At 37.6% G+C, this 23,658-nt stretch overlaps 1 protein-coding gene and 1 long non-coding RNA gene across 2 annotated transcripts in view; one reads left to right on the top strand and one right to left on the bottom strand.

The window, feature by feature from the left end:
- Window positions 1–899: 899 nt before the first annotated feature.
- On the bottom strand, window positions 900–12,684 carry LOC115897737. Its single transcript, XR_004057515.1, has 3 exons — window positions 12,562–12,684; window positions 11,713–11,806; window positions 900–1,359 (listed from the first exon to the last, which is right to left on the bottom strand). It is a non-coding gene; the product is annotated as an uncharacterized LOC115897737 (long non-coding RNA).
- A 9-nt stretch (window positions 12,685–12,693) lies between these two features.
- The window catches only part of PCNX4 (pecanex 4), a 43,236-nt gene continuing 32,271 nt past the window's right edge, over window positions 12,694–23,658 (top strand). Inside the window, 1 exon segment of the mRNA XM_030931689.1 lies at window positions 12,694–13,295. The gene's annotated coding sequence lies outside the window, so the exon portion shown is untranslated.

Genomic DNA, 23,658 nt, shown 5'->3' with positions numbered 1-23,658 from the left:
TTAAAAAGTCAGGAAACAACAGATGCTCGAGAGGATGTGGAGAAATAAGAATGCTTTTACACTTTTGGTGGGAGAGTAAATTAGTGAAACCATTGTGGAAGACAGTGTGGTGATTCTTCAAGGATCTAGAACCAGAAATACCATTTGACCCAGCAATCCCATTACTGGGTATATTCCCAAAGGATTATAAATCATTCTGTTATAAAGACACATGCACATGTATGTTTACTGCAGCACTGTTCACAATAGCAAAGACTTGGAACCAACCCAAATGTCCATCACTGACAGACTTGATAAAGAAAATGTGGCACATGTATACCATGGAATACTATGCAGTCTTAAAAAAGGATGTGTTCATGTCCTTTGCAAAGACATGGATGAAACTGGAAACCATCCTTTTCAGCAAACTTACACAGGAACAGAAAACCAAACACTATATTTTCTCACTCATAAGTTGGCACTGAATAATAAGAACACATGGACACAGGGAGGGAAGTATCACACACTGGGGCCTGTTGTGGGGTGGGGGGCAAGGGGAGGGATAGCATTAGGAGAAATATCTAATGTAGATGATGGGTTGATGGGTGCAACAAACCACCATGGCACATGGATACCTATATAAGAAACCTGCACCAGAACTAAAGTATAATAAGAAATATAACAATAATAATACATTCACAGCAAAAAAATAAATAAAAGCATATGTATTATTTAACATCTGTGATGGGGGATGTGGCCTGCCTTCCCACTAAGGCTCTCACAGTGGCAAATTCCAGAAAGGACAGGGATTCAAATGTTGCACAGCCAAAAAGAGACAAACATGTAGTGCATTAAATGATTTTAAATGGACAGAAACATTGATTTGTAATGTATCCAGAATGTTTTAAAAAGTTGCTTCACTATGAAGTGGGGAAACATTGGTACAATAGACTATGGGAATTGTTCTTTTCTGCCTAATGTTCCCACCCCGCTTTCTTCAGAATCCTTTGGGAAATATCTCCTCTATGCATTAGTGCTGGGGCTGCTAATCATAGGAGCATGCACACAGAACCTGAAATTGAGATATGGACATCGGTAGAGAGTTATTTGGTTTATTTCCTCCATTGCGATTGCTTAACTGGGAGATTTGAGTTTGGCAGCCATTTGTCAGCCACTAGGAGAGACTCTAGAAGAATAAAGCAATGCAAACAAAGAGTTGGAGAGACAGTCTTGACAGCAGTATTTGAGTCTCCAGATGCAGTCTTGCCTTAAGATGCACTCTTGCACTTCGCAATTACATGAACCAATAAATCCTTTTTGGAGGAGTTGAATTTCGGTCACTTGCAACCAAGTATTCTCACTTTGTGCAATGCATAAGATCTAGGAGATAATAAGGTCAGTATCATTTGAGTCCCACAATTACAAATATTTGAAGAAATACAGTTCAAGATAAGAGTGGGATAGGAAAGATATTTGAACAACAATTCATAATGTAGATTATTTTTAAAAGCTAAGACAATGCAACCTCTCTTAGAATCAAAGGAACAATGCTTTGAGAAGAGAGCTGTGAAGTCAACAATTCCTTGAGAATATAAAAAACATCAAAAGCATGAGTAAAAGACATAGCTGTAAACTATACTACAGGAAATTCATGTTTAAGAATTTCCTTTACCACTAAAGAACTTATCCATGTAACAAAACTACCTTTACCCCCAAAACTATTGAAATAAATTTTTTAAATTAAAAAATATAGGAATTTCCTAATAAAGAAATAATTGAATGTTTCATTATTTTTTAAAAGATTAGAATCTAGCCTGCTTAATACAAAGCCTAAATAATACTGTAATAAAAGTCAAAGGATCCATTCTAGGACAGATCTCTCACTACGTATCCATATAATCTTAATTTATCTGAACCTGTGGTGTCTTACCTCTAAAGCAAGTGTGGTGGTGAATACTGTCAACTTAATTGGATTGAAGGATGCAAAGTATCGTTCTTGGGTGTGTCCAGGAGGGTGTTGCCAAAGGAGACTAACATTTGAATCAGTGGACTGGGAGAGGTAGACTCACCCTCAATCTGGGTGGCCACCATCTAATAAGCTGCCAGCGTGGCTAGACTGGTGGAGTCTTTCAGCCTTTGTCTCTCTCCTGTGCTGGATGCTTCCTGCCCTCAAACATTGGACTCCAACTTCTTCAGCTTTTGGACTCTTAGACTTACACCTTCGGCCACAGACTGAAGACTGCACTGTCGGCTTCCCTACTTTTGAGGTTTTGGGACTTGGACTGGCTTCCTTGCCCCTCAGCTTGCAGATGGCCTATTGTGGGATTTCACCTTGTGATCTTGTGAGTCAATGCTCCTTAATAAACTCCGCTTTATATATACATCTATCCTATTAGTCCTGGCCCTCTAGAGAAGTCTAATATAGCAAGTATCTCTTTCACCTCTAAAATTGTGACAACATTCAAAGTTCATTTCAGTCTAACAACACATTTTCTGCTACCATCTATGGTCATGAGCTTAGACAAAAAAAGGCAGGAGAAATACTTGCGCAAAACATTTCAAATCACGCATTTCAGTTTAACACAGAATATAATTTGGTGATATTTATCTTTGGAATTCTTTTAGAAACTGCCTTATGCATTTCTTTTTTTTTCATTGTACTATTATTATACTCTTACTCTATAAACTGTCCCCTTTTCAACTTCTGATACATATATAGAAATTCATCCACAGCTTCTGAACTACTTTAAAAAATTTTTTTATTATAGCAAAATACACTAAACATAAAATCTACCATTTTAACCTTTATTTTTCAAATTGTAGTAAAATACACATAAAATTTACCATCTTCACTATTTTTAAGTGTATGGTTTAGTGGCATTTAGTACATTCACAGTGATATGCAACCATCACTATTACCCATCTCCAGGCCTCTTTTTATCTTGCAAAACTGAGATTCTGTATCCATCAAACAATAACTCCCCATCCTTCCTCCCCCAAGTCCCTGGAAACCACCATTTTAATTTCCATCTTTATGTATCTGACTACTCTAGATACATCATATAAGTGTAATCATACAATATTTGTACAATAATTTTGTGAATACCTTATTTCACTTAGAATAATGTTGTCAAGGTTCATCCAGGGCTGAGCACAGTGGCTCATGCCTATAATACCAGGACTTTGGAAAGCTGTGGTGGGAGGACTGCTTGAGCCCAGGAGGTCAAGGCTGCAGTGAGCATCCCACCACTGCACTCCAGCCTGGGCAACAGAGCAAGAGCCTGTGTATTAACCATTGTTAAATAGTACATGATATTTCAACAATGAGATGATCATCTGGAACACCTCCATGCAAATACAACTATCATTTTGTAAAATTCCAAGTTTTGTTATTTGTATATTTTCATAGAATTTTAAGTTTATAAAATTTGGATTTTCTTCATATTATGTATCTTAGCATTTTCCATGGCATTACAAAGCCCTTATAATTATCATCCTAATGTTTATGTTATAGTCAACCAAGGGGAAATACTATAATTTTCTTAATCACTGAACTATAGAACATTCAAGTTGCTTCCAATTTTCTAATATTAGAAATATGCAATAAATACATATGTACATTAATCTTTTCTTTTGAATCCTTTGCACAGAAAAGTATTAATCGGTTAAAAGTATGCACATTTTTAGAGTTGCTGATAAATATGAATACATTTATTTTCAAAGTGATCATATAGATGTGTATTACTTCAGCACTCTCACCAGTGGGGCCCATAACAAGAGATACTGGTACTCTTTTATCACTAGTCCTCTAACAAATTGTCTATCACCTAGTAAACACACAATAAATGTTCGCTAATTGAGTTCATGAGTGAATAAATGAGAATGCCATGTTACTGAATCCTCACTATCACTGAATCTTATTTTGTTTTCTAGTTTAAGACAGCTGGTACGTTTTAGCTATTTTAAAACTGTTTAAAATAATTAAAAACTTGGTCTTTGAATCAGAAAGTCCATAAGAAATGAATCTCCTTGCCAGAATAAAGGTCTTTCTTGGTATTTAAACATTTTTCTATACATTGCCAAGTGTAATGTAATTTCATTCCATTATAATTTTTCTTTCTAAGCATAAAAGCATTATTATGGGAGCACTTTCCTAACTTGCTAGGTTTTGCCATATCAGGTAACTGTAACCTCTATTTAGCATTTGGTATAAGAAAATGAAATTGTATCAGCCATACTCAGCTCATCATAACTGAAATGCAAAAATTTTTCTTATTTTGTTCATTTCTTTTTATTGTGAATTTCCTACCCATTAAGCTGAAAGCTCTTTGAAGTTAAATCTTTCTTTTTCATCTCTATCTGCCAAATTGATTAGCACAAAATTTGGCACATAGTAGGCATCAATAAATATTTCAGGCATATTTATTATGCTCTATGGCTGATTTTTATTTGATCTAATTGAGAATAATTTTTAAGAATCATGACAAAAATAAATTATATATGCATTAAATACATATTACAAGGATTTCTTTATGTTAAGGTAGTAGAATAAAATTAGGAGATAAAAAGGAAGCCTTAAACTATCCTGGTAGTCAATGTAGTATTCAATTCTTTACAGATTGTAAATTATAATGGTAATGGTACTAGAATTATCAAATTTTTCCCAAAGCAATCTTCAAGGCTAATCAACATAGACAATCACTCTTTTCATTTCTACAGCAGTAAGAAAATTTTAAGAAATATCTTTTGATTGGAGTTGTCTTGAAAATTGCTTAGTTGGAGGCCTTATTTTAAAATGCAACAAGCCTGAAATATTAAATGTAATTTGCCATGCAGCCTAGAGAAAGAACGAAGCATTTGGTACATTTTTCCTAATTGTTTCTGATTGCTGCCTGGGTAGCTCCAGCACTTCATGTTCAAAATCACCTTTGAGGGCTTCAACATCTTTGACTACTACTTTTAATCAAAAAGAGGCAAAGTATAAAATAATTTGACTATTACATGGCAGAAATCCTCATAATAACTGGCTTTAACATTTTTACTTAACTGACCTTAAAGAAAGAGCCCTCAGAAGGTAAACTGTTGGTACTTAATGAATACTGATTAAGGTGACACATTACCTGATGCTAATATTCACAGAAATCACTGTCCCAAGAAAAGCGGTCAATACTGAAGTAAACAGAGTTAGTTTTCTAATGATAATCATGTTTTGTTTAGGTCTGCTTAGCATAAAGCTCACTCTTATGTTTATGTTATTTTAAAAATTTACGCACTTTTAAAAATGTATTTGCATAAAAAATAAAATTGTATAGACTATCTTTATTTCCACCAATAGCATGATAAAACTAACAGAAAAATAATATAGAAGTAGAAATATACAGTTATATGAAAATTTAGAGACAGACTGATCCTTAATATCACTGAGGAGAAAAGGAAACCTAGAGACTGACTTGCCGAAAAGAAAATTATCAAGTTTCTTGCAGAGCTCAAATGGTAATTCAGATCTCATTATTTCTTGTTAAATATGCTTTCCATCACCTTATGAATATCATTATCTTTTTCTTTCATGCTAAGAACACTGTTTTCTTAATCAGTTATTGAGTTCATGCTTTGATAAGGAATGAGGAAAATAACTGGTCTAATAAATGGAGATCATGCAAAGAGGACAACGTATTTCAGAGTGTTCTCAAGTAGGGCTGCTTTTGCTTCTGAAAGGAAGGAATCACTCCATTGACTTTGGAAGGAGGCATCAGTGGATGGGGTATTTGGATATAATCAAAAGGAGGGGAAATGGGCTTCAGGCCTTCCTTGTTCTTAAAGATTGTTTACTGACTCATAAAGCAAATACTATTCATTCTGTGCATCAGAAGAAAGTGGAATAAAAATTCTAGAAGAGTCCACACTATATTCAGGTTAGTACTTTTAAGATGTACTATATTTTTAAAGAATTTGTACATGGGGAAAGAAGGCAAACATAAAAAAAGGAAGTCTTTTCATAAGAGTAAATACAACTTTTAGGTTTTCACAGCCCACTCTTATAGCCCAGAGTACATTTGGGAATATGAATGATACAGAAACAAGTTGCCCAGGGATACTGAATTGTGCAATTCAGGCTGTATGCTTCTACACGAATTTGACCACTCAAAATAAAAAAACTGTTATTGAATTTTTGCAGTACATAATATAGGTAAGTTTTTTGGTTTTATTAGCTGTATTAGGCAGGGCATACATGCTCTTAAAGCTTGCCTCTAAAATTTTATTATTTTCATTATTATGATGTCAGGAGAAAAATTATCAGGGAAAAAAATTCACAGGGAAAATAATCCATAGGCTAGTTTTATATAGAAGTCACAAATAAAAACAATCCATTGTTTCTTACTACATGGTTATCTCTACAAGTATATGCATCTCTTTTGTGCATACTGCTCTTTAAATGTGTATGAATTTTCTACCAATTACAAAGTCTTATAGGAGTAAAACTGATATGTAATAAAAACATGAATCAAGATATTTGGTTTGGAATTCATAAATAACAGAATTTTTTAAATTCCATGGGATTAATAATTATTCTAATATTTATTTCTATATATTGGTTTTAATTTAAACTAAGAGTCTAAAACACAGCTCTGGTAAAATAAAAATATTTTAAAGTACCAGCATAAATGTTATTAAAATGATTACACTTCAAAACTATACTGTTAAAAACAAACCACATCTAAAAATTTCCTACAGTAATACTTAGTCATTGCTGATTCAACAAAATAGAGTGTATTTTATTTTGCATGTTATATATAACACATACTTTACATATGTACAAATTTTTGTAGATATACATATCTGTATATATACACTAATATATTCTGACACATATGCTAAAATTTATATTTTACAGACAACATTTGAAAAAATCAAATAAGCTTCAGAATGTATACATAAATTCAGTAAATGTTCTCATTTACTATATAAAATGAACTAATTTTAAAGATTTCAAAAGATGACCTATTAATCTAATACTACAGTAGTCTAGTATCCCACTGTCTATCAAAGCTCAAAATTTACCAATATACCAAATAAATTACAGTAATTTTCAACTGTAATACAACTCTAAAAAATAATATGGCACTTCTCTTCCTATGAAAGCATCAATACTTTAATTTCTTTATTCAGAAAAACAACAATTTTTCCAAATATATTCTGGATAAAGGTACTATTATAAAAACAAAAATCCACTACACCTCTATACTGGTTATACAGTGGCTAAATCACTTAACGGCTTGGTGAGTTTTTTGGAGGGTAGGAGTATTGCAGCCAATTTAATGCTTTTGTTTTTAATTTTTTTATTATTTAAAGATTATAAAATAATATATATTATTTTAAAATGTATTAACAGCACAAAAGAGTATAAGGTAAAATGTGAAAGTTCCCCCTCCGGTCAAATCCCAGTTAATCTCTTGAGGTTAAAGTCTGTTGTTTCTTATGTGTCCTTCAGAAATATGCATATATAAAACATGCTCATGTTTACATCCAGTTTAACATAAAATCATACCATGCAAATCATAATTTTTAATTGTTTTAATTAATGTAAGTTGGACATCTTTGCATAGATGTACATGCCAATATATCTCCTTTTTACATAATCTATTTAACCAGTCCCCTATTGAAGACTGTTTTGTGCTTTTTTGATATTATAAATTTTCTAGTACAAACACCTGTAATAGCAAAAACACAGAACAGTCTTCAATAAGGAATAGGTTCAATACATTTAAATGAAATTCTGTGTCAAGGGGAACTGCATTTTAAATTTTGTTAAACACAGCCAAGCTAAGTTTCAAAAATGTACCTCTAATCTACCATCCCACTAAAACTGGTTTTTGTTATTTTATGCATAAACTGTATTTGCTAAATGTGGTTTCATTTCCCATAGATAATTATTTAATATGAGTAACCTCTAGTTTTTGTGTTTTAAAATATATTAACCTAAAGAGAGCATCACAATGTAAACTGCAGGAAGTAATTGTAACAAATGTGGACTTTTCCACTCAACAGTATAATGAGGCTGGAAAGATTACAGAGGGGTCAACAGGCTTTCCTCCAACATTAGGCAAATTACACCTAACTTTGCCCCCCTATTCTTATGTAATCATAACTTTCCTACTCAGTAGAAATTCTCTCAGTTAACTTGCACATGGCACTTCCATTTACATATTCATTCAAAAGGAAAGTGAAGATAATATTCACAAAATTCTAAATGGTTAGTACATTTACAAACGGAGAACTTGGCAGGCAAATGCCAAGAAAGGGGCATCTACTTGAGGTTGCTAACTTCAGTTATAGCTTTAGAAATTAATAAGGCATCATATCCTTGGTTACTGTCAGTAAGTTAACTGACGCTCCAATCTAGTGTAAAATGCTGGGAGAAAGACTATGAAATCTGCATCATCAACTATCAATAATGTTTGCAAAAATAAAGGAGAATGATTGTACTTAATTCAGATGTGTGTAATCTAATTTTTGTAGAATCAAATTGTTAAGTATGCCTGTGGATGGTGTATGGCAGACACACCAGACAGCAAAACATAAACATATCCTGAGAATGACCCTGTATGGCAGACATACCTCAATGTAGGTTCGGTCTTCCCATCATGGCCAACCCAGAGATTCATCCTTATCTATGAGAACATCTGAGCCCCATCCCACCCTGTGGAACGTGGGCCTTACAGAAGATTGAGGTCCTTTGTTTTGGGTCAAATGAAGGTTGCCAGATGGAGGTTGCTAGGGGGAGGGTGTTAAGTGCAAGCACTATCTAAACTGCATGCTTTCTGCACATGGTGGCACTTCTCCTGTCCAGCCCACTGCCACTGTACTGTTCTGTACGTAAGTTCCCTTCAATAAACCCAGTATCTCATTTGCTGGCTCTGGGTCTCTATTTGGCCTCTTGAACCTGGTGCCATCCATACTGAAGTGAATGGGGTCTGGCATGACAGATGTTTACAGTTTTGTTACCATTAAAATTTGATCTTTCGGTGAAGTTAAAATTTTTACAAATTGTAACATAATTTTAAAAATTAAAGTCTCGCTTTTTAAATATTCCAATTTACTGATTTCCAGTCTACTAATAATTCTACTGTGTACCTGTGTTTTTATAAGTTTCCAGTAGTTACAACGTTCCAAAATAGTATCAACTGGAACACCTCTAAAATGAAGTCTCATCTGTGAAGTTATTGATGTGGAATAATAGTGAAATTTAAGAGCTATACAGGAAAACTAAAAATTCTTTATCATAACCAAAATTTGAAACTATCTTTATCATACACTCCCCATCAGTAATTACTGCAAATTTTTCAGTACTGGAATTTAAAAGACATATATTGTATCTTAAAGCTTGAGACCAACCAATGGCAAAGCTATGATTACATTATATATTGTTTATTTGATGGTTCTATTTATTAATGTTTATGGGATATGAAAGTTTCTATATTAAAGGAAATTTCAATATGAAACATTGTAATTAACTATTGGGTACTTTCTGTCTTCAATATTCTCATAACTCATAACTTGCCCAACCCAAATCTCACGAACATGCTGAGACACTCTAAAATTTCTACCCACCACATGCCCTTTCACATGATCTTTGATGCATATCATGATCTATGATGCAGTGACTTTCAACAAGCCATATAAGTCAATCTTTTTATTTTATAGTCCTTTAATCTTTTTATTTTATAGTCCTTTTCTTCTTCAGTTTTCTTCTTGTCCCATTAAGATATAAACCTTGGCATTCTTTTCCAATCTTATTACTGCAACTATCTTTTTTAAAAAAAATTATAGAATATTCTATGTCTTAACTTCTCTCCCAAGGTCAATATGTAATATAGGTCCTATTCTGTATTTCCAACTGGTCATAGGCACCTGAATATCCCATCAACCCCTTACACACAGGTCTCAAAGTAGATTCATTATCTTTCTTCCCAAAGCTATTATTCCTCCTATGCTTCTTCAAAGGCACCCGGAACTGTGGGCCTGATTTTGCCTCCCCTTTAGCCCATACTTACTGCTGCAGCTCTGATTATTTTCAGAGACTTCTGGCCAGTGGTCTCTGGGAACAGGGCAGAGTGAGGATTTATGGGGTGGGTTTTGTTTTTGTTTTATTTTTAGCAAGAGAAGTAACTTGGGTATGAACTGAAAACGGGCATTACCATTACACAATAACATGTATGTCATGATAATGCCTGGCTAAACATCTTCTCTGGCTGAAGCAGCAGTTCCAGATTTTTCACAATTTGTTTCATTTTATGTGAATCGCAGGGCAGGAAAAAATATATGAACTCTGAAGACATACAGATATGGACTCAACTCCAGATGTCATCACTTATTTTACTTTTCTCAAGCTCAGATTCCTTACAGTTGAAATAATAATAAGCTACCTCATGAGGTTAAGATTAAACTAGGTACACAAAGTACTGATTCTATGTATGCTCTAAATGTGTTGAATGAATTAAAGAATAAATGTTCCTCTACCTGGAATATCTCTTCTCCCAGCTAATTTTTTTTTTTTTTTTTTTTTTTTTTTTTTTTTTTTTTTTTTTTTGAGACAAGATCTCACTCTGTTGTCCAGATTGGAATGCAGTGGGGCGATTTCGGCTCACTGCAACAACCTCTTACCTCAGCCTCAGAATAGCTGGGACCACAGGCGCATACAACCACATCCAGCTAATTTTTTGTATCTTTTGTAGAGACAGGGTTTCACCATGTTGCCCAGGCTGGCCTCGAACTCCTAGGCTCAAGTGATCCTCCTACCTCAGCCTCCCAAAGTGCTAGGATTGCAGGCATGAGCCACCACACCTGGCCCAGCTGTCTACTCACCCTTTAAAACTGGATTGCAACCATCCTTAATTTCCCCACAATTATGTGTCCCACTTTGTTTCTGAACCTCAGCGCATACCTGTTTATCACACACACTGTAATTACTGATGTCCTTGTTGTTCAAGTTATATCCTTGATGTCCAAGTTACATTTTGGTAAATTCCTTAAGGATCATGTTTTATTTGACTTTATATCTATAGCAATTAGTGTAGTTCCTGACAAATAGGAACCACTATTCCCTTCACTATTTCAATAAATGCTGAATGAATATTTTATACACAGCTAACCAAAGGGCTTGTACCATATGCTCTACTAATCTTATTCTAAGAAAGTGTGATGTTCAAATATATTTGAAAAACAGCAGATATTTCAACAATAAACATGTTAATTCTGGTTGGGTCATACGCAAAGGCCATGACAAGAACAAGCATAAATACACCCTCTACATAAAGATAATAGGTCATCCTTACTAAGCATTTATGCTGTGCCATTTACCCTGCTAAGCAATTTACAGTTATTTGATTTAATCCAATGACAAATTGGGTTTGTCATTGTGGGTTAAGTTCTATTGTTTGCCTTATTTTACAAGATATGGGGAAACTGAGCACTAGAGAAATCACATAACCTCAAGATCACACAAGTAGTGAGCAGTGGTGCCAGGGTTTCAACCCAGAGTTCCTGACTCTGGAGCCTCTACTCTTAACCACATGAAACAGACTTCTTAGTGGTAACTGGTGCTTCCAAGATGCTTCATGTGGCACTCTGACCCGCAATAAGTGAGCATCAATGAGAAAAACTACGGATGGACCAACAGCACATTTTCCCATATTCTATCAAATCGTGAAGACACCAAACTGCGAAAGGGTCTACCTGCAAATTAGGTCCTTGAAGACAAGTATATGTATATCCGGGGTTTTCTTCCACACGCTTTCAACAAACTACACTTTTCCTCTGGACAGAGTATCTTAAAAATAAATAAATAAATACAACTTTGGCTTTCTTTTAATATTCACACAGTAATTATTTTTCTATTATGATCTGAAAACCTAAATACTTAAATACAAAGTCATCATTTCCAGGATAGCCAAGAGCCAAGAATTAAAAAAAAAAAAAAAAAAAAAATTTAGGCCGCATTTACAGTTTTGAGGAATGGGGATCCAAACAAAACAGTCCACAAGTCATCTTGGACTCTGAAGTGTGCAGAACTGCTACAGTATCTAACCAATCACATGGGGGAGTTGCGGGTAACTTGATACCCACACGTTAGCTTCAAAGTTCCCTTACAGGAGCCTCTAAATCAGCTGAGACCAATTATTGTTAATGCTCTCCGGGGCCGTGTTGAAGACTCCCAGTTGGCAATCTGGAACGCTTCCAGAACTTGGTGGGGGGGGAGGGGGCTCATATTTCGTGGAGAATGGGGGAGGTGAGCCCTGGATATAGGGATAACTTTTTAACTAGCCTTAATTGGGGTCTTTGCGGCCAGGCTGTAAAGATTCCCGCCACACTAATAAGAATCAGCCACGGCCTTTTAATTGGAACGCCGGAACTCTGCCTTGTTTTACTAATATCTTAATAACACGTTTCTATGATGGACATGTTGGTGCCTTGTATTTTAAAACGCGGCCACAAACTGAGGCGATAGCGATCACGTATATGCAGTCCCCCAATCGTCCAAGCCGAATAGGTTGCATGAAGTATCACTCAAAAAACATTCATTACCGTCGGCGTGTTGAGTGGTGACGGCCAGTGTGCGAATTCATTAATGGAAGTCGCGGGACCCCGAGCGGTTGGAGCCCTGCCACACCCCTCTGCCTGCGTTAAGACAACCTGACCCGACCTCTGGTGAATTGATGCGCAAAATGGCGGTTGTACATCTGTTTCCCCACCCCGGCGCACAATCCTGAGGAAGGACGTCACGTCACCAGGGCAATGACGCTTCTGCGTAAAGGCCCGGCCTAGGGGAAAGTTCAGGGCGTCCCCGCTCTCGCCGCTCGTGCTTCTCCTAGGCCCAGTGCCAGACCAGAGCATGAGCAACTCCCGTCATCCCTGGCCAGGCAAATGTTGGCCTAAGCTTGGCGCGAACGAAGCGCGCTATTTCCCGGCTTCCTTTAGGCCAAGCCTGCTGTACGACAGGGCCCGCCTCCGGAGCGAGCACAGACCGGGGCAGCGAGGCCAGCCCGGCGCCGGCCAGGTCCTGAGCGCGCACGCGCTCTGTTCAGCTCCGGGTGGCGGTCGCCGGAGTTGACGTTAGCCATGGAAACCGAGAGCTGGCCCGGGCGGGGCCATAGTGAGCTCGTTGTTTGGACGCCGCAGCTTTTCGGACGCCGCAGCTTTTCTGCCTCCGCATTCGGGCAATAGCCAACCTCCCGGCGGGAGCGCCTAGCCCGAGTTTACCTGCAAAAATGCAGTCCCCGGGATGCCTTCGCGTCTTCTCTTCCCTCGGTTGAGTTGAGGTACGTTCGTTGTCCGATGTGCACCTTGGGACTTCTTCGGCGCTTTAATGTCCAAGCCTGTGCGGAGAGCCAAGTTGTTTTTGGAGAATTCATTGCCACAAGAAACACATTTTTCGTTTTTAGTTACAAAACCTGTAAGTGCAATTATTGCGCTTAATGAACTCAGTCATTAGAGATAGTAATTCAGTGTGATTTTAACTTTACTTTGAAAGACTACTTTAGCCTGTTGAATTTGTAGCATTTTGTTTCTAAGAGACTCGTACGAAATGGAAAATGGCACACCCGGAGCTGTGTCCCTTAGATAGAACTGTACTCTCACGCCTTATCTCCAGCTAAACCTCTTTTGTCCGAATTGTTCAACTCATGGCCCCCTGAACGTGAAGTGCTCCTTCCCCCACTGATCTCGATCTCTGTCCCCACAACCTCCTGTCTGTCCAGGACCAGAATTTACTCGTGAATCGGAAGTTGTTTTTCATGCCGCTGAATTGGTTATCTGCTCTGTATCCATCATTTTTCACTTACTCATTTTTTACTATTTTTAGGTATTTGTTTTCTTCATTAAATCATTCCTGCAGTTAGGGCAAAGACTATCCTTCATGTTATTTGGTATCCACCGCCACTCACGCCAAATCCCCAAACCTTTAGCATAGCATCCAGTTCAGGTGTTGCCTTTTTACGAATTTAACTGTTTGGAGCATCTGTTGGCTACTCCTAAACTTCCTACTTAAAGAGCTGCCTTCTAATTATTAACTGCTGTGGAAAATATCAATCGGGGAACCTTTTTCCTTTTTAAGAGCTTTATTGAGATGTAATTTACATTCAGTAGAGTTCACCCATTTACAGAATTGTGCAACCCTTACCACAGTCAAGTTTAGAACATTTTCATCTCCCCAAAAAGAAACTCTTTACCCTCAGCAGTCACCACCTCTCTCCCCCATTAACCTTACCCCACCAGCCATAAGCAATTACTAATCTCTTTTCCGTCCCCATAAATTTGCTTATTTTGGACATTTCACAAAGATAGGATAATACAATATGTGGCCTTTTGTAACGGGCTTTCACTTAGTGTGTTTTCAAGGTTCAGCCGTGTTGTAGAATGTATGAGTACATCATTTCTTTTCATAGCCTAGTTCTATTGTGTGGATATATCACATTTTATCCATTCATTGATGGACATTTGGGTCGTTTTCATTTTTTTGGCTGTTAGTAATATTTCTTCTTTGAATGTTTTGTGTACAGATTTTTGTGTAGACATATATGTTTTTATTTCTGTTGGGTGTATACCTGAGAGTAGAATTACTGGGTTATATGGTAACTCTATATTTAACCTTTTGAGGAACTGCCAGACTGTTTTCCAAAGGAGCTGTATCATTTTACATAACTGCCAGATATGTTTGAGGGTTCTGATTTCTCCACAGTCTCATCAATACTTATTATTGTCTGCTATTTTTATTTTAGCCAGTCAAGAGGATTTGAAATGGTACCTAATTATGGTTTCAATTTGTGTTTTTCTAATGAATAATGATGTTGAGCATCATTTTATATTTTCTGTGCTTATTAACCGCTTGTATATCATCTTTGAAGAAATGTCTATTCAGATCCTTTGATCATTTTTTAAAGATTGGATTATTTGACTTCTCATTATTAAATTGTAAGAGTTCTTTATATAGTCCAGTTATAAGTCATATATGTATATATATATGATTTGCACAAATTTTCTTCCATACTATAGGTTGTTTTCACTTTCACAATGGTGAGGACCTTGTTTTTTAAACACTTTCTCACTTGTCACAGTGTACTGGATACCAATCCCCTCATGCTGGCTTAGCTATCAAAAGCTTCCCATTTTTAAACTTTGTAGATTCCTCTTGGACCCAAACCCACTTTTCTCCAAAGAACCCTCTTCCCCCAAGTTATCCTTCCAGTTCTCTAGCTTCAAAATGAAATTCCCTTTCATTTGGCAGTTAGTCCAAACTGCACCATTTTGTAATTCCCCCCACCATTTTGCAGACCTTGGTCAAAGTAACACATTCCACGGCAGTTTGGGCTGTGAGAAACATCCTGCCTAACCACCTGACCACAGTACACAAGAACATCCTTATCATACCCTGCTAATCAAAGGCCCGACTGAAGGAACATCCCCATCATATCCTGCAACCGGAAAAAAGGGCCAAACCACCTGATCATAGGAACATCTTATCAATATCCTGCCGAGCAGTGAACCACACAGCCCAGACCCCTCCTGCCCATCCCTGTAAGTCCCCAGCCTGTGAACGGCGGTAGGCTCTGGCGTTAAGCTGCTCCCCCATCTCTGCAGGTTTTTGCAATATACCTGTGTTGCTGTAGAGCCCCCCCACCCCCATCTTTCTTTAACCCCCACCTTCCCTTTTAAGAAAACCTAACAGCAATAGCATGGTATGATTCAAAAACTCATTTTGCCACTAACTGACATTGTATCTTGGTTAAGTCACTTAATATCACTAGTTCTCAGTTTTTTTTTGTAAAATTAATTAATTTATTTCTGGTAATTCATGTGAGTAGCAGACTTTCACCTGATACTTGATTTTAAAAGAAAAGTTTTTCAACCCAATTGAATTTGTAGTGGGTGTCAAGAAAAATGATGGGACAAGTCTCAATCATTTTAGATTTATTTGCCAAAGTTAAGGACGTGCCCGGGAGACGAGTCTATGCCTTTCTCTGAAGATAATTTTGAGGTGTCCAAATTTAAAGGGGAAAGGGCAGGATATTGAGAAGTACACAATTGTCATATAAGAGGTAAGTAGGGGCAAATAGTCGTTTATGCCTTTGTCTGGCTCAGTGAATTTGCATTTTTTACATAAGATGACATAAAAGGGGCAGAGGAAAAAATGGGGGAATCTGCATTTTACGTAAGATAACAGACAAAGTGGGGTGGGGGAACAATCAGATATGCATTTACGTCTGGTGGGCCAGGGGTAACTGCACCTGTAAGCTATCAGTTGGCATTGCCATGATGAAATTTTAGCTCACTGGGAATTTCCTTGTGGGCAAAATACAGGGGAAGTGTGTAGCTTTTCATCTTGTAGCCATCCTATTTAGAAACCAAAGGGGAAGACCCCTTTGGTTTGCATGACCCAGTTCCCAGCTTGATTTCTTCCCTTTGGCTAAATGAGTTTGGGGTCCCAAAATTTAATTTCCTTTCACATTTCCCTTCTTTTTTCTGTAAAATCTTTTGGAGAAAGCATTGTAAAAGGAATACGAGTTCCTGGCCTCTGGTTGGTTTTTCCTCCCTTTTTCAAGCTGCTTTCTTACTGCTAGGATGGTTTATTCCTAGCAGTTCAGGTCCCCAGTCTCTAGGAAGGCTCATTCCTAGAAAGTCATGTCCCATGAAGATTAAAAACAACAGGGAGAGGAAGGAAGTAAAAAAGGAAAGGAAAAAAAAAGAGAGAGAAAATATCTAGGCCAGATTTATAGCAACAAAAGGAAATCACGCCTGGAAGCTGGGTTAGGCTATATTACTGCCTTCTCAATTAGAGCAATTCTCTAGGGAATCATTACCCTAGTCCTTTCAGTTGACATATTTGCAGGCACACCCCATAACAACACTGTAAGCAAAAACAGGACACAACACAAATTATTATTCCTAATATAAGCAATAAGCTTCTGCCACCAAGTTCCCCGGGATCCAAACCCACCGGGACTCAACCAGTTGATTAACGAGGTTTTTGGATCTGACAGGTATCTGGGTTTTCTGGGTTTTCATATCAGTCATAAGTCAGGTTATGTTCTTCAATTCATCTGGAGTATAAACACAACATTCCGTTTTTATGATGGCACAGGTCCTCCCTTGTGCTGCTGTCAGTCTATCTAAAGCCATACGGTTTTGCAGCACAACTTTCCTCATAAGCATGACTTCCTTGTTTAGCGAGGAGATACTCATGCAGCTATCATTCAGGACCTTTTGGGTATAATTCATTAAAGCCTCTATATGCCATATAACATCTTCAATACCTATCTGTGGTACAAAGATTCAAGCTAAGTGGTCATACCATTGGAGTACCAAATGTGTCCAACTAGATTGTAAATGAAAAAGGTTTGCTGGTTTTGGCAGGGTCTGAATTACTCATCCTTGTGCCCAAGCATAACCTGGGGAACATTGTCCTAACCACTCTGGAAGTAACCACCGCCATAAGTTAGTGCCACATAGCCAATATGTCCCATTTGGAGCTAGCCAATAAATATCTGGTCGTTGGCACCCAGTGGGTGGCATGCCATTCAATGTCTTGTAATATGATAGTGTAGTCACATCGTTTTCCAGGTATCTACCCCATATCTCTTGTACTGTTTGGACATAGGTCCTTGGTGTGATTTATTAGCTCCCAACACAAAGCATTTTGGCTGAGTTGGCCAAATGAAGGGGTGAGCCAGATAAAAATATCAATACCAATTTAAAAGGCCTGTGTTGGCTGGGCACAGTGTCTTACACCTGTAATCCCAGCACTTTGGGAGGCTGAGGCGGGCGGATCACGAGGTCAGGAGATCGAGACCATCCTTGCTAACACAGTGAAACCCCGTCTCTACTAAAAATACAAAAAATTTGCCAGGCGTGGTAGCGGGTGCCTGTAGTCCCAGCTACTTGGGAGGCTGAGGCAAGAAAATGGCATGAGCCCAGGAGGCGGAGTTTGCAGTGAGCTGAGATCGTGCCACTGTACTCCAGCCTGGGCAACAGAGCGAGACTCTACCTCAAAAAAAAAAGTCCTGTGTAACAAATAATTGTTCTTGGTGTACTGTATCCAAATAATTAAGCCAAGTATAATAAAGCAAGCTAGTCCTGCCATGACTTGGCTTTTAATAAATGGGAAACTGGAGAGACAAAATTATGTTTCAAAAACTGTAGCACACCTGTGGTTAAATTCTAGTCTTGCCTAATGTTTTTCAATTTTTATTATTTTCTACAGTTTAAATTAAATTCTAATTTTTCTGGCTACAAGTTTCTAAAATAAGTTGTGCTTTCTTAAAGCCCTATGAACTGAAAACTAGATGTTTTATCAGGCGCTGCCTCTAAGCCCCCCAACCATCACAGGAAGAAATCTCTTCACTGCTGGGCACTGACAACTAATAGCTGAGGGTGCCTGGAATCCTTCACCCCCATGTCTAGTGAGTCTACGGAACCAGGGTAATTGAGACAGTATCTTTTACAGGAATCAACTCCTGGATACATCACACTCGAGTCAAAGCCTGGAAAGCTGAGGAAGCAACACCTGACAGTCCAAAGGAACGTCTTAAATATGATGAAAATTATTTACTACGCCACCCTTGTGGGAATTGCTTTACTCACTCTACTGTTTACAGTAGGACTATATACTGTAGCACCCTCAGGGTGGAATATCTGACAGAGAATCTCAATTGCTGTAGCATTTTGCTTAATTATTATCCTCATAGAAGGAGTAACGGTTACTAACAAAAAATAATACATGGGCCTTTCCAAACATGTGCTTCTGCTCTCATTAGGTAGGGAATGTTGTTTCTATCTCAACCAATCAGGCCCAGTAAGAGACTCTGCTGAAAAACTTAAAGAAAGGGCTAAAAAGCTAAGGGAATGCCAAAACAACCAAATAGATTCTTTGGGAGCAGAATCATACCATGGGTCACCCCATTTCTGCGCCCTCTCCTAATATGCCTAGGACTAATGTTCTTACCCTGCCTAATTAACCTTTTTCAAAGATTTTTAACTGACAGAATTATGGCCATTTCACAGACAACTACCCAAGAACATCTACAGATGGTGTTACTTCTGCAGTCAATCCAAGACTCAAAAACTGTCCATCCCCTTGTCAACAGAAAGTAGCCAGAAAGAACACACCGCCCCTCATCCTTTTTATAACTACAGGGTCTGGATTGACAGAGCAGGAGCATCGCCATCTTGGACGAAGACCAACATTTTAAGTTTCACCTTGATCAAAATCCGCCAAAATCCAAAGGGCATTAGCCTTATGGCTAAGATCAGCATGACCATAAATCATACGTAACAGTCTCTGACCAGAAACATTCCAAACCCCTCCTGGACCAGAGATATGCCAGCCCCGACATGACCTTCCCTCTGGCTGGAGAGATGTCAGCCCCAAGATAACCTCCCCTCCGACCAGAGACATTCCAACACTGTCATAAGCTTCTCCCCCATGCAGAAACATTCCAAGCCTGTAATAAGCTCTGTCACCAACAAATACTCCTAGTCTGTAAGAGAGAGCTTTCCAGACTGAAATTGGCCAGAAGCCTGTCTCAGGTTTATTCTCCAAAACAAACCTGTCTTTGACTGTTGAGCCACTTTTTGTTTTTCTTTCCTCTTTAACTTACTCTGTGATCTTATAGAACACTCTTATTCAAAAACCCTCCAAAAGTCCCTCCAAAAGTCTTGAATTTGAATGAATACCATTTTATAGATCCAAAGAGATGTTAATGTGCTTGTTCCTTTTCAGTCTTTCTTTTCTAGTACTTGGGTAGACTTTCCTTTCACTGGTTGGGGAGGAGGGTGCTTACCGTATAACTTGTAAACCAAAGCATGAAATGTATGTTTCTGTTTAAACACCAAAGTCTTTCGCCGGGTGCGGTGGCTCACGCCTGTAATCCCAGCACCTTGGGAGGACAAGGCGGGTAGATCACCTGAGGTCAGGAGTTCAAGACCAGCTTGGTCAACATGGTGAAACCCTGTCTCTGCTAAAAATACAAAATTAGCTGAGCCTGGTGGTGCATACCTGCAATCCCAGCTACTCCGAAGGCTGAAGCAGGGGAATTCACTTGAACCCGAGAGGCAGAGGTTGCAACGAGCCGAGATCATGCCATTGCACTCCAGCCTGGGCAACAAGAGTGAAACTCCGTCTCTTAAAGAAAAAAAAAAGTCTTTCAAAAGACTCCAGAATTTAGCTGTTTATCCACGGCATAGCATTCAGTTAAGATTCCAGAGTATTTTCAGGATTATAATGGTAGCTATCTTTGCATCTCTGAATTCCTACTGGTACCCTCAACAGATAGCGCTTGGCTATCAAACAAACTTGATGTGTGCATACTTTTTAGAATTGCACTAGTAGTAGCAAGTGATTTTTATCCAGAGCAACTGAAAATTAAGTTCTTTCATATCATGCTTTTGAGTACTTAGGTGTGTAGGCCAGTTTGTTTTCTTTGCCAGGTATAAAGTTTTCTGTTTTCCAAATTGCAAAATGTGGTAATGCTTGGAAATGTAAAACTTTAGTATATTTCCTTGCAGATTTTGTAAAATACTTTTTAGGAACGTGGATGAATACATTGTATTTATTATTGAAAGTTTGTCTAATTTTTAAACAAGCAGAAATTAGTTTTTCTTGACAAGTTTAACTTTGTTTAGTTTAGGTTATTTATAAATTAACTTTATGTTTCTTGCTTAATAATGAAAATGGAAAGAATTCCAGAATTGCTTCTACCAGAAACAGTTATTTGAAGGGAAAATGATATTTGCTGTATTGTAACCTTTGGGTTAGAGAGAGCAGTATTATCACTGAGCACCTTGTAGGTACTCAAAAGTTTGTAACTAGAAGTTTAAATTGTGAGAAGTAATTATCTTTTAGCTGTTTCTTCATAGAATGAAGAGTAACACATTTGGCCTATATTTAACAACTATCAAAATTTAAATATTTAATCTTTTTTAGCATCTTCTAACAGTGCTTTAAGAAAAAGGTAATGGTCAGGTGCAGTGGCTCATGCCTGTAATCCCTAATTCCAGCACTTTGGGAGGCTGAGGCAGGCGGATCTCTTGAGGTTAGGAGTTTGAGACCAGCCTGGCAAATATAGTGAAACGCCATCTCTACTGGGAAAAAAAAAAAAAAAATAGCCGGGGATAGTGGCTCATGCCTTTAGTCCTGGCTACTTGGGAGGCTGAGGCATGAGAATCTCTTGAACCTAGGAGGCTGAGGTTACAGTGAGCCAAGATCGTGTTACTGCGCTCCAGCCTAGGCGACAGACTGAGACTGTCTCAAAAAAGAAAAGAAAAGGACAAGGTAACATAGGAAAAAAAGAAAACCGTCATGTCAAAGAGTTAATTCCCTTCATATATGAAAAGTTCTTCCAAGTTCATAAGAAAAATGTTCAAAAATGATCACTTCAATAGAAAAATAGGCAAAGAATATGAGCCAATTTACAAACAAAAAAAAAAATAGCATTTACTACACACACACACACATGCCCAAACATATATACATACATGTAATTAATTTTTTTTTTTTTTTTCAATTTTTGAGATGGAGTTTCACTCTTGTTGCCTAGGCTGGAGTGCAGTCACGCCATCTTGGCTCACTACAACCTCCACCTCATGGGTTCAAGTGATTCTCCCGCCTCAGCCTCCCAAGTAGCTGGAATTACAGGCACCCACCACCACGCTTGGCTAACCTTTGTATTTTTAGTAGAAATGGGGTTTGGCCACGTTGGCCAGACTGGTCTTGAACTCCTGATCTCAGGTGATCTGCCCACCTCAGCCTCTCAAAGTGCTGGGATTACAGGCATGAGCCACCATGCCCTCCATAATTAATATTCTTAAACCATATTCATGAAACAATGATAGGATTTTGAGGACTCAGCTCTGATTTCTTAAATCTTGCCCAAATTCCTGTCTAAAGGGCCTAGAGAGTCATGCCTACAAATCATAAATTCTCATCAGATGGGTTTTATTTAACCCGATATATCTTGACTTACTTTCCAGTCTGACTCTGGCATAACAAGGAAGAAAATGAAAATGTTTTACCCAAAAATATATTTCCTTGCCATACCTTGAAATTGCCCTGCAAAGTCTCTTGTGGGAAAAATCCACATTCTTTAATGAGGATTTTCCCCCTTTCCCCTTTGTTTTCCTTCCTTCCTTGTCCAGTTCCAAGAGATAATCAGCTAAGAGCCAGGCACCCTTTTAAGTCTGATAAGAAACATTTTACCACCTGCTGTCTGAAGTCTGCTATCTGAGAGCTTCTTCTGCACAATAAAATTTAGTCCCCACAGTCCTTTATCTTCACCTGAACATTTCCTTTCTGTTGATCCCAGGTCTTCAGATAAACTCATCTTATTGTCAACCAGAAAATGTTTAAATTTACCTATAGTCTGGAAGCCTCTGCTTTGAGTTGTCCTGCCTTTCTAAACCAGACCAATGTATTTCTTAAATGTATTTGATGTCTTATGCCTCCCTAAAATATATATAACTAAGCTGTACCCCAACCACCTTGGGCACATGTTTTGAGGACCTCCTGAGGGTTGTGTCTGGGCTATGGTCACTCATATTTGGCTCAGAATAAATCTCTTAAAATATTTTACATAGTTTGACTTTTTTTCATCAACAATTTCATAAAAAGGAACACTCAGATTAAAGAAGAGCTCTTAGAAGTTAAAAAAGTGAGCACAGATTTGATAAATTTCTACAGATCTATTAGAAGATAGTCTCCTGAAAGTACAACAAAAATATAGTTAAGACAAGTGCCTCAGTGCAGAAGTACTCCTTACTGTCACCTCACCTGTTATGATGACTACTATCAAAAAGACAAAAGATGAGTGTTGGTGAGGATGTGGAGGAATTGGAACCCTTGTATGCTGGGTGGGAATGCAAAATTGTGCAGCCACTATGCCAAAACAGTATGGAGGTTTCTAAAAAAAAAAAAAAAATCTAGCAACTTTGCTTTTGGGTATTTATACAAAATAATTAAAATCAAGATAAAAATGATACTTGCCCTCCCATGTTCATTGCAGCATTATTCAACTTAAATGTCCATCAACAGATAAATGGTTAAAGAAAATGTGATATAGACAGACAATGGAATGTTATTCAGCCTTAAAAAAAGAAAGAAACCATGCCATATGTAACAACAGATGAACCTTGAAGGCGTTATGATAAGTGAAGCCAGTCACAGAAGGACAACTACTACATTCCACTTACGTGACCTATCTAAAATAGACAAACTCCAAATCAGTGAGTAGAATGGTGATTGCCAGAGAATTGGGGGAGGGAAAATGGGTAGTTGCTATTAAACAGGTATGAAGTTTTAATTATGCAAGATGAACCAGTTCTAGAGATCTGCTCTACAACATTGTGCCTGTAGCTGACAACACTATATTGTACACTTAAATGTTTAACAGTAGATCTCATGTTAATGTGCCTACCACAATAAAAAGTCAAAATCCTAACAATACAGGAAGAAAGAGGGATTCAATAAATGAAATCAACCAATCAATAAAAATAACATGATAGATTAAAAAAAAACTTTACTAAACAAAAACCAGTCACTACAACTTCTCAAAATTTTTTTGTTGAACTTAGAGAAATATATATTTAATCCAAAAATGTGGCCACTTTTGTTTTTTTTTTTGTTTTGTTTAACAG

The sequence above is a fragment of the Rhinopithecus roxellana genome, chromosome 5 (genome assembly GCF_007565055.1).
Source record: "Rhinopithecus roxellana isolate Shanxi Qingling chromosome 5, ASM756505v1, whole genome shotgun sequence".
Lineage (NCBI taxonomy): Eukaryota > Metazoa > Chordata > Mammalia > Primates > Cercopithecidae > Rhinopithecus > Rhinopithecus roxellana.
Note: the sequence above shows the minus strand (reverse complement) of the source record. Positions and strands in the feature narration are given on the sequence as shown.